The sequence below is a fragment of the Maylandia zebra genome, linkage group LG20 (genome assembly GCF_041146795.1).
Source record: "Maylandia zebra isolate NMK-2024a linkage group LG20, Mzebra_GT3a, whole genome shotgun sequence".
NCBI classification, from domain to species: Eukaryota; Metazoa; Chordata; class Actinopteri; order Cichliformes; family Cichlidae; genus Maylandia; species Maylandia zebra.
The window spans coordinates 27,134,983-27,147,676 of NC_135186.1; the positions used below are offsets into that span (position 1 = coordinate 27,134,983).

General features: G+C 38.7%; 1 protein-coding gene across 3 annotated transcripts in view; it reads left to right on the forward strand.

Annotated features, from left to right (window-relative positions):
• LOC101471251 (metabotropic glutamate receptor 4) overlaps positions 1–12,694 on the forward strand; it is a 202,518-nt gene that overhangs the window by 3,909 nt on the left and 185,915 nt on the right. For 2 of the 3 annotated variants that reach the window (XM_014412822.3, XM_014412820.3), the window contains exon 2: positions 5,220–5,277. The exons of the other annotated variant lie outside the window; for it this stretch is intronic. The gene's annotated coding sequence lies outside the window, so the exon portion shown is untranslated. The remainder of the gene's footprint in view (positions 1–5,219; positions 5,278–12,694) is intronic. 3 annotated transcript variants of the gene reach the window in all.

Genomic DNA, 12,694 nt, shown 5'->3' on the forward strand with positions numbered 1-12,694 from the left:
TAAGTCAAGAGCATAATGGATCCATATCACAATGCACTTGTTACGACTCAGACAACAGGGTTTCGATTTAGCCTTCAGAGTCATAAGATGAAGAATTGCTCATGATCCAACTTAAACGTAGAGTCATCAAGGCCTTTAAAAAGAAAAAAAAAACTCAAGTTGATTAAAGTTGCAAGAAAACATTCACAAACTCTTTGGACTGATCATCAATTCAGCACTAATTATTCTGAAAATGTGTTGTGATCCTTATGTCACCATTATTGCTGAACAAAGCGTAAAAACACACAAACAGTGGTACCTTTCATGTCTTTGTGGAACACTGTGAATAACAATTAATAGTATAATACATGTGTTTTAATAACACTCTTTTTAATAAATTGATAAGTAATTCTCAACAATGATGGCTGGTTTTGTTTTTTAGTTGAAAAATAACTGCTCACTTTGAATTTAATGAATGTTGGAACGGAGGTGTGTTTCCTCTGCGTGGTATCACCTTCTTTTCCAAGACTCTGTGGAGACCAATTATTGTAGTTCTGAAACCAAAAATGTTTTTTTTTGCTTAAATTGGGATTTTAACTTCTCGAAACTTTTGGACTCCTCTCTCATATTTTTCTTTCTCCCTCCCTTGTATTCCTTTTTAGCCTATATTTTACGCAACTTCTATGAAACTAGGGCTGCAAATGGTTTCGTCACACTCATGTTTTCCAAGTAGGACATGGTGCTCTTCCTTGGGCATCGGTTATGATGTATAATTGACAGATTTGTTGATTAGTGTTGGATTAAAGTGTAATTTCACGGGGGAAGATTTGGCTGAGTTTTTCACAGCATATTCCAAACACCTAAATCCAAATCACAGAAATAAAGGACAGACAAAGATTAGGACACGCTCTAAACTGAAAGTAAAAAGAAGCTACTTTTGGCTGCTCACTTATTCAAGAGGGGTCATTACAGCAGGTAGCTGTGCATGTTTGATTTGGCAGAGTGTTCTGCAGGATGCCCTTCCTGAGGTGTCTCCTCCTGGGATCGAACTGGGCATCTTTCACTTGTTAGGCAAACTGTAAGTGATAGCGTTAAATTAACCAAGCATCTAGAACATCTCATATTTAGCTGTTATGACTACAGATTTAGGTGGATGCTATAATTAATCAGGTTGTTGACACCGAAAAATAAATATGTCTATTTCCTCATTTTAGCCACACACACACACACACAATCTACAGTTAGCGCTTATAACATGCAACTGTTCCGATGTGTCGTCAGGACATCATTTGTCCTGTCCTTACAATTCACTGTTTAGGAAATGGCCCTTCACTGTAAAGAAATAAATCTGTTTAAGTAACTGACACCAACTCACATGCACATGGAAATCATTCTGACAAAGATTTGCAGTCTCGCGTTTACATGCACTGACACACATAATTGGGACAGTGTGATGCGCACAAACGATGTGCAGATCCTGCATTTGTTTAACCTTAAAGGCTATCTTGTCTCGTCTTCATCATTTTATTTGTGTAGCTGCTGTTATTATTCATCCATACATTTTCTTAGCTGTTCCAGTCAGAGTCGTGGAAGGGCTGGAGTCAGTCCCATGACTTGCTGATATGGTGCACGAAGCAGGGTACAGTGTAGAAATGTAACATGCCTCACACAGGCAGGATTTCACACATACATAATGAACCACTCCTTGGCAAATATAAGTAGCTCTACTTTGTGACAAATAAACAATGAAGCACTAATCACCTACCTCTTCTGAGTGTATCCTATCTCGTGGTTAGACACCTGCTCCCCCATGTTGGAGAGAGTTATGTTCATGGTGATAATAATTATGTTCAGCAGCCCCAGTAAACTCGATGCAGCAGATGAGCTGCTTCTTCACTAGGTGCAGGTTCCGGCTAAAATGGTATTCCAGCTCACATCAGATCTTTAAAGCAGCAGACCTACTGTCACCAAGTGCCATCCAAGGTGGTTTATTTGGAATTCTTCTGACCGAGGGGTGAGAGACTCTTTGGAGTGCCACAACGATCGAGCTTGTTGGAGGGTAAATATGAGAAAGAAAGCGTCAGCTTCATAGTGAGAGTGAGAGGATTGTCTACTAGTAAACCAATCACAAAAAAAAAAGATTTATATTCATACTTAAGGGGGCATTAATATAACTGGGTGGTACCCCCAGTTAAAATCATGTTTGGCTATGTAAGCCTAGCTATAAAGGTTTTGTGACTTATAAGACCCCGTCAGTAAGAAAACATGGATGTTTGCATTGATATTTACAAAAGTCTCTTCTGTAATCTGTCCAACTACACAGGAGCTTATTGCTGTAGTTTGAATACCAAAACGTTGTCAGCTGGGTTTTTGGGGGTCGTGGAATGAGCACCAGTCACAAAAGTAGTAAAAGCTACACGTTTTAAAAGGAAAACGTATTTATGTGTTTGTACCCTTAACGTGTGAGCGGAGTGGAAGATAAACAGGTATACTCGAGCTCGCAGGCAGTGACCAATTTGCATATTTATAGATCTGTGCATACTAAAAGAGGGAAAGGCGTGGCATTACATCTAAGCCATTTGAAAGCATCAAGGGATAATTTTGATTGAAATAAAAAAACCTTCTAAATATGTATTTCTGATGAACAGAGATGAGTTTTCAGGGACTTAATCAGTACCAGGAGAGGAGATTTAGGACCTTAGCCATCTGGGTAATAAAACGCTTGTTTTTAGCTTTGGTAAGATTACATAAAAACCTATGTCAAATGTCAGTGCAAAAAGGAAAACAAACATAATCTAGGGTGCTTAAATTCAGCGTTTTGTTGTCCTGTCTATCCGACTTCCTCCTCTGCAGCCTTTGTGGCTTTAGAGAAATAACCCAGTATTATCGTCCTTGCCTTAGACACGAGCAACAGGAAACTATGTCACTAGAATCTAAACAAATGTTATTTTGCTGAGTGAGTGCTAATGTTGTTTTTCTTGGAAGGACAGTGTCAGTAATCAGCTTGTTGTTTGGTGTGAGTAACATTGACAAACCATGTTTTTATTCATGCTCTCCCAGCAGTCAGCATGAACTAAACAAACTTTTAATTGGTTACCTGTTCAGCTGCGTGCGGTGAAGCTGCGCTGTTTTTCAATTTTAATTTCAATCACAGAGTCCATGGGAATTATTTCATCTTTTCTTTTAGTAGCCTTAGTCAGCACTTAACCTGTTGTTTGGTATGATGTCTTCAGGTCATTTGAATCTTCTTGACTTTATTTGCTTAGAGCAGAAATATCAGCTTTAATGGTATTTTGGTTAGGAGTTTTTGTAACACTGGACATGCCGCTTCCTTTTCCACAGTCCCTATTTAATTGTATTAATTCTAACATGCAAGCATAATAGAGGTAAGAGGCTAGTTCACAATCTGTAAAACTTTGACATGGGGGCCAGAGGTTGTGATGCTGCTTCGAGGGCAATTATAACAAGGCTTTTTTCCTTATATGGTTTCATAATCTTTGTTGCATTCACGACATTAACCCTCTGCTGTGTCCTGTTCTTATGCTCTTAAAAAGGCACACAAGGCTTGTGTTTAATAAGGAGGGCTGCTTCTGCATTTTTCATTGATATTCACAATGCGTGAGTTGAGGAATTTTCCCGCTTTCTTTGTTAGTCTGTCGAAGCCTGCCCACTACTCATGAATATGTATGAGCATATTTTAGACTAAAGACTTTTAGTCTACAAACTCCCCCATGAGCCTTAAAAACTAAATTCTTTTGCACAGTCAAACTGATCTTAAACCAAACAATAAAATTAATAAAATCCAAACATAAATGTATTCAGTATAAATGTTCTAGATACAATAAGTCTACAGCAGATGATTGAAGAAATGAGTGGGAAAAATGATCCCCACTCTTTCCATAATACATGACTTCAGGGCCAGTTCCTTTTAGCTGCAACAGACCACTACAGATTAGTCCTTGTTCTGCACACCAGCGCCAGCTAGAAATCTCTTGCCAGCAGCAGTGGGAAGGCTCAGATGAGTTCCTAAATCCTGCAGTCAACAGCCACCCATCTCTATGTGAACTATTCCTGGCCTTGATTACAATTTGTGTGCCACAGTGACTGGCTCCAAAGAAAGAACCACAAGGAGATATTCAATTATGTGCCTAGCGGGGTGGGATGGATGAGCCTTTTGCAGCGACTGAGAAAATTCTAAATTCATTTAATGTCAAAAAAGATTTTTAAAAATAGTTCTGATTTTGGCCAGTTTTCATGACGTGACAAGTTGTTAAGTCATAGCGAATCTTGCAAAAAGATTTCAAACCAAGCACTAATTCCTTTTGCTCCTGTTCTGTTCTACAGGGAATGCTTATAGATCCACCATTTAGATCAAATTTTCTAATTAGCCTGAAAATGCCTCATAGGAAGCGCTCATCCTATACCCTACGCTCCTTCAAAGACCAACATAGGTATAATGATAGCAGACAGTGGAAATGATTTATTTTCAATCCCCCACTCTGCTTGTTTTGCCTAAGTCAAATCTCCACAATCTAATATAAACGAAGCAAGACAGGAAGCTTAGGATAAGTATGAGGCAGCACAGTAGTATTGCTTCTGAGCAAAATGCATTAACATATTGACTTTGCAGAAGTGCATGCAAGCTACCTCAGCTCACAGTTGATTGGCTGGTGCAAATGAGCTCAAGTAAAACATGCAAGCAATCAAAAAAACAAACATGTTGGATGATGTTTTATTCAACGTCTCCCGCACTCTTTGTCAACAGTTCAGCGCAGCAATCATATTGCACTCTCCAACAACATCCACGGAGCTGTGTTTAACAACATTAAACTGTAAAGGGAGGCTGCCATTAGAGGCTTTAGTTGTTTCACTTGTTGTGTTTTGCTTCATAATGGGTCTGTAGGGCTACTATGTGCGCTGCAGGTCAAGTTAATGGTGTTTTGATCTTTTAGAAGCCATTAGTCAGAGAATCCTTGTCATTGCCCCTGCCCTTCCTGAATATGACACTTCAGTTCACTGGTAATGAGATGTCTGTATCTACACCAAGTCCTGATTACTAAAGCAGAAGCAACACAAGGGATACAATGTCAACTAGTCCCAGCTTTCATGTATAATATCTATGTGTTGGGTAAATAAATTTTTAAAACACACACAAAGAACTGGACCTCCTGATTTTATCTCCTGAAAATAAGAAAAAGAAGAAAGGAATAAGTAAGTAATTTCATTCATGTCTTCTACAGACGATGGTTGGAGATTCAGGCCAGGAGTGTATTCCCTTGCGGATAGCTTCAACATCAGGTAGGCCCAGTTGTTCCTTTTGCTCTACTTCCTAGTCCATTTGGAGGAAGCATGTGCAGCTGGTGCCTTTGTTAACTAGCTGCCCTAATAAGTCTGTGCGGTCATAGCAATGGTGTGCTTGAGTGTGCTCCATTCAGTGACTCCATCATGCTACTGGGAGACTTCAATGCTCATGTGATCAATGGCACTGAACCTGAATGGTATATTGTTATTGGACTTCTCTACAAACCACAGTTCGTCCAAACACTGTGTTCAAACATAAGCATCTCCATAAGTGCACGTGGGACCAAGACACCCAACATTGCGGGTCAATGATTGATTTTCCAATCGTTCTGGACAACTGAGTAAGAGAGAGAGAAGCTGAGCTGTTAACTGATCACCACCTGGTGGTGAGTTGGATCAGGTGATGGGGAAGGATGCTGGAAAGACCTGGCACACCCAAACCTATAATGAAGGTGTGCTGGGAACGTCTGGCGGAGGTTCTGGTCTGTTTGTCCTTTAAGTATCTTGGGTCTTGTTCATGAGTTAGGGGAGCAAGAGATTAACAGACGGATTGAGGTTGCGGTTGCAGTGATGCAGACACTGTACTGGTCAGTTGTGGTGAAGAGTGAGCTGAGCACAAAAGCAAACTGTCGATTTAGCAGTCAATCTACGTCCCTACCCTTACCTATGGTCACGAGCTCTGGGTAGTGATTGCAGAAAACGGCTTGGAGATACAAGCGGCAGAAATGATCTTTCTCCAAAGGGTGGCTGGCCTCTCCCTTAGAGATATGGTGAGGAGTTCAGTGATTCAAGAGGGCCTTGGAGTAGAGCTGCTCTCTATGTCAAAAGCAGCCACTTTACTTGGTTCGAGCATTTAATTAAGATGCCTAATTGCCTAACATCCCATGTAAATATAACGGAAATATGACATATTTACTTACACTGTAATAACAGTGCTTACATGTTTTAAAAAGATGCCCATCTACTGTTTATTTTAGGAAACTCCTTGCTTACTACAAGAAGGTCTACAGATTTGTACACAGGTGTGTGTTGCATTTTCAGTGGGCAGTTTCATGATTCAAGATACCTGAAATTCATCTGACTTACACACCGTGTCCTGTCTTTCTTTACAGCACAATGGGGGCACTGTAGACTCTCCTCAGTCAATACAAACACTATTCCAGACCCCAGCTGCTTCACAACTCAGCAGCATGAAGCCGAACAATGCACGTACACAGCTGTGTGTTTGTTACCTCTTAAGACATTGCACTGATGTATGATGGAGACTTAGTCTAACTTTAGCCCTAACTACTGATAACTTAACGTAACCTTAGCCTAATATTACCCCAGTGGGCATGGCTTCACATTAAAGTTTAATTATCTACACTACTTGCTTTCTTGTTCCTATTATCTGACTGTGCAAACAGATTTAGGTCCCCATAATATGAGCAATACTCGAAACACACGCACACATTCAGTGGTACTGTTAGAATGCCTTAGGCTTTTCTTTTCTGGATGTCTTACCCATGTAGAGAAATATCGGTGCGTGGCATGCAGTGCATTTGATATATTTGGGTGTTCCGCTAGATTAAGTACTACTGGTTCCACCAACATACTCGATTGTAAGAATAAAAATATACATCGTCTTTCTGAAAAAACAAACAAGCATAAAAAGGCACATAAAAGGCAAATTCTGTACAAGTTGCTCTAGTTTTGTTTTGGAGGACATACGGTACTGTGCAAAAGTCTTGAGCCACCTTTTTTTCTTTATAATTCTTCTTTTTTATTCCTTTATAATTTGCATCTAAAGACACAGACTTGTAATTTTTAAAGCAGTCTTGAGCATTAGTTTTGAAGGTCTTTCAAAGTATTTCTTTCAGCATTGGCTGCTTTGTCCATAATTTTCAGTCCAGTCTTTGTACCTGACCATTTTCAGAAGAATGTTTCTTTTTATCTGTTGAACCACTGATGCTGATCTTTCATTAAAGCATAAAAATTTTACCCATCTCAGGGATGTTATCAGTGTTGTGTCTACACATAACAGACAACTTGGCAAAGTACCCATTTAAACAGTATCTTTAGACACTTTATTCTTAGTAGCCTTTGGGAAAAACATATAATTTGCTCTCATTTCGTTCATTGGATCTATGAAAAATGCCAAACATAACACAGTTTGACAGGCATAAAATAGGATTTTTGCACCAACAAGATGATTCCTAAAGAGCTGTTAGCCAAAACCTTGGCATATCTTGGAATGGCATGCCATTAAAATTTTTAGAGAAACCAAAGAAGTAGGTGACAAAAGCAAAAGTGTCAGGCCTAACAAAGTAAAGACCTCACACAGGACCTGGGAGATGCATCTGGCCCTTCAGTTGATCCAGCTATTGTTCGCCGAAGCCTCATCGGAAATGGTTTGAGTGGACGGGTGGCTGAGGTGTGCCAAATTACACAACAACAAAGTGGCTACAGGTCTTATTGAATTTTAAGTGTTTGGTTCAAAATAATGTCAATATGTATGAAGGAGTATGAGTATCTACAGTCGTCTGCATAACATGCTGCCAGTAGAGTAAAAGCACGCTTAGATAGAATTTATATAGAACCTTTTCTTCACAAAGCATCAAGAACTATTTCGAAAAGAAATTACTTATTAAAGAAATTGAAACAAGAAATTGTTTTTGCAGTTTCATGGCTTTTTGGTAACCAAAAAAACAACAACCCCCAAACACACATGAAACCAGTCTTCTCTTTGAATTAAAATGTTCAGTTTCTAAAACCCATGTATAAGAAGGTAGGGGAGTCATTATAACATATTTTATATAATCTGAACCAATAATGCACTAAGGTCAGCTCTCATAATTGTCAGTTAGGCTTTTACTTGCATATCAATAGTAACCAAGTTCCTGCACAGTACAGAAGAGAAATGCTTTTAGCCAAAGTGACATGACTTCTGTTCCTATATGAATCCGTTTTGTGCTGTTTTCACTTGCAGATCTTCAGCTGCCTTTTCCTTGGTGTCTCCACTTGAGTCCACAGTCAGTTCCTCATACCTGAACTGAATTAGATATTTAAATGAATGGCTGTACTGGTATTTTGTATATCTCTGCATACTAAGAACAATAGTAGACAACAATGGATTATATTAGAATTTTGAACACTAGGAACAAGTCTGGCTATTTTCCCCCCCCAAATTTAAATAATATGCAAAATAGTGCTGACTCTAAGGAACTCTAATTGTGTGAACCAAAGGCCATCTTCCAGGTGTACTGTGTAGGCACTCTTAACTTCCAGTCTTCCATCAAAGCGTTGCACTAAACCCACCTGTGCAGACTTGATTCAGACCTTTCTAATGAAATGCTCCATCTCTGTCATCAGACTGCTCCTTTCACAATCTATTACACCTTATACATTCATTGCTCTGGTATACATTATATGCCACTGATTTCTGCTATCCTGCTGCATTGTTTTAATTATGAGGAGGAAGGGGGTTACTGCTGAAACTTCACCAGAAAGTCATTTCATTATTTTCCATTTTATGGATTTTTTTCCCCATGGAGTTCAGCATGTTTTCCTGGGTAATTTCACCACCTTGTTTGGTGGCCTTCTCTCTGTAGCAGCAATGATAACTAAAGATCAGTGGCTAATGTTTAATGCATATATATTGGTGAGTTTAGTTTTCTTTGATGTTAATGTGTTTGCAGGGTTTAGCATCCACCAGTCCAATGCACAACACATTTCCTCTAAAGTTGCACCCTTCATAAATGACCACAGGGTTGAATTCTGGAATAATCTCCACCGACAGATTGGTGGTGCTGCATGTAATGGAATAGCTTAGATGTTTATTGGAATTTAGACCAGTGTATTTGCCTACAAGGTACAAAATAAATTGCAACTTTAGAGCTACTTGGGCCATCCAATGTGACAACATGGAGAACCAAAAATATTAGCTTGCAAACCTCAACATACAAGTTAATGAGTAATACATTTTAGTAACCGTAAATCTCCTTATTAGTACCAACTTTTCTCCAAAGCATATACAAAACTACATGTATGTATAACTTTTGGGTTACTTTAGTATCTCTTTTTAATTCCAATCCATGCTGGTAGTCTGCACTTAACACCTCTATAGATTTCTTTTCAGATCAAAAAGTTTTATATGAAAAAACACAAATACGACAACTGGGCATATATCTATAAATTTTGGATTCTGGTCTTACTGGCTTGTAACACCTTAGAAGGGTCCCTTGTCATATTTTGGATGTCCAGGTTTTCAGGGCACTTCAACCAAAAATATATTTCCTCTTAATTTTCTCAGATTCCACATTTTGATGTTTAAGGTGTAAATGGGTATGTTTTACTTCTGTCTTACTCTTAATTTTCTTGCAGTACACTTCAGAGTAATCTTGTGACAGCTTTTAATCCACAGGTTAAGAGTCTGAAGAAATCACATCTGTTTCATCAGATTTCTCTGAGGCTGATAGCGTTGACATTGTCAGACCAATCTGATAATGATTTTTACAGGACTGTTTGAGTCCAAATTTTTGAGGACTTTGAGCACACCATCAGATTTGTTTCGAAAATAGATTCTGCCAACACAAATACAGTTGTCTGTGGAAACAGACTTAGATTATTTTAGACAAACTTACATTTTTATTAGATATTTTTAAACAAGAACGTTTGATCTTATGGTATCACAGCACCCATAATGGAACAGCGACAAGGTGATAGGCTCAGCACAATGTCTAAACATCCAGATGTCTGGATACAATTCAATGGAATGACCAAAAAATTTGCAAAGCTGAGTACAAATCACAAACAAACTGCAACATTACTAACGACTACCAGATTAGTCATCTAGTATAATTTGTTTGTTTTACAGTGAAGATACTTGTTAGACAAAGATTTATCTAAAAACCTGCTGTACTTAATTATTATTTGCAGTACTGGTTAACAAACTCATTAAACCAGAGTGTCTGTGACAGAGAGCTGCCCGTTCCCCCGAGCCTCGAGTGGGATGCACAGGATCATTAGAGGCTAATGTAAGTCTGGTTGAGGTCAGTTGCTGCAGTAATGGAAAAATACAACCTTAAAGCACAACATGCCAAGCTTTAGATAACTTGTGTAGGATTTTATCTATATTTGTGCTGTTATATGTTTTTCTATCTACCACCTACACAAAAATATACAGTCCGTAGGAAATGTTATTAGATGACTGATCTCAGTATTTTCTCATCTTATTTAAAAAAAAAACAAAACCCAAAACAGTTCTGAAAGTGTTTGCAGGACACCAGGAAAACTAATCGACACCTATTTAAAAATAAGAATAATAATTTATTCAAAGTTGAAGAAGAATATGCTGCCCACTTCCTCATTCTACCCTCAAAAAAGATGTGCTAGATATTTTAATGTGAGGCTAATGTGGCGTCAGTCATGATGATAATTGTAACTTTTCACCTCTACAATTCTCTCAACTGAGCCACACTAAACTGAACTTCTCCAAGAACATCTACAACTCTCTGATTACATTTACAATCTCTTATGACAGCCCTCGTAATTGTAAAGCGATCAAGCAAACTCTTAGCCAAGCTATGTTGTTGCTTAAATTATGAAGCCTTGTGAAATCCCTTTATGAATTATTTTTCCTACACCCCCCACCGCCCACCCCCCACCCTTCTCTCTTTGGTTGTCGCATAGAACATGTCTAATCTACTTAAAACAAGTTGAAAGACTAGTAATATAAATGAGACTGCTTGGCCATCTGAGGATCTGTCTTCATTAGAAGTGGATCTGGACAGAGTTTCTATTAGCTCACTATCAAGATGGGGAGACTGTGAGGAGGAAATTACGCATGTCACAAGACAAAGTGCGCGCGGCCCAGAGCTTAGCCCAATGGAGGATGAAAAGCCTTAATCAATGACAAGGACTACCGGTGACAGGGCACCATGATCTCCCCATGCGTCACAATGTAGAAGATTATATCCAGCCTCTGACAGATTGACACTTCCTCTGTGAGTTCCTGGCTGAAAACAGAGAAGGATTGCACTGCTTCTCTCTTCTCTGCTCCTTTTCCTTCCTTTGTTCTTTACAATCAAAGGTCTTCCCCAGATTTGGGTCATTACATTTTTTTTTACCTCATCTGCAACAGTAACAACACTTAATATTCTTTTAAAGATAACAGCACTAGAACGCACCCCAGGAGGACCATGTGCGTATCTTGCCAACACTGACAGTAAATTAGAGTTATAATGGAACTGAAAAGTTCAAAATATCACGATGTTGTCATGTGGAATATTCAATTTAAAGGTCATGAGCCCTCTGAAAGAAAATTCTCGTTGTTATGTTTTTCTTATCTGTTTCTCGTTTCTCTTTTTTGTCCTTGTCACATTAATCTTATGAATCAGCCAGTCAGCACCGCTCATAAAAACACTCTTCTGTTCATTTCAGGCATCCGTGTAGAGTATTTGAATTAGTCATATGCCATTATCACACCTGCACTATAAAGTGTTTTTTTTTTTTTTTTTTTTTAACTCATCTGCAGCTAAAAATGGTTCTCTGGGGGAAAGCAATGGCTTTTCAAAAAGAAAGAAGGGCTCATTACTTTCGCCTGACCTTATTAAATTACACACAAGATACATTTTTGAGCTACACTTCTGCAGACAGGATGCTGAATTTAAAGACGAATACACAGGTATGACATCATTAAAGGAAAAAAACCTGCCTGTTGACCACAACTGGCTGCTTCATCCATTGCCAAGGTTACTGGCCACAAGTTCCTTTGTCATTCCTCTTCGTCATGGGGCACTGTCTGATAATTATCTTGATTTAATAGCTCTGTTCCTCTGAGGCAACTGTCCTAATTAACAAACAAGGAGCCAATATTTTGATCTTGCCACCAAATCAAAAGGGTGCTAATTGTGCATATCATAGCCTAAAGCTAAGACTGTTGTCTGAATGCTGTAACTGCACCAGCGGTCAAACTTCGTTGTTGTATTTTGTGCATTTTTTTTCATCTATATCATCATATCATCAATGCTACTCGAGAGATTTAATATATCCGATTACTCTTTTATTGAACTCAATATTTAAGCAAACTGCAAAAAGGTACAAATAACAGCACAAAAAAAGTGTGTAACTCCAGCAGAGGATTTCTCTAAAGTCTGCTGGCTGCATGAATCAGGAATCAGCAGTTATATCCACAGGCTGACAAGATAACAAGTACTGAATCTATCACCTAACTTTGGTACAGTAACAAAACTGATAAACCCTTATGCCTCAGAGCGTCAGAGAGTCTGTTCTGCATTTCTGGCTTAAAGGGGATGGGAAAACATGATTCAGTTATTCACTACCTGCAATATTTAAGCAAGCAAAAATCTGGCACGCAATACATAAGTGTGCCTGCAAAGAATGTGTATGCTTACTTACATGGCTGGTAGCTAGT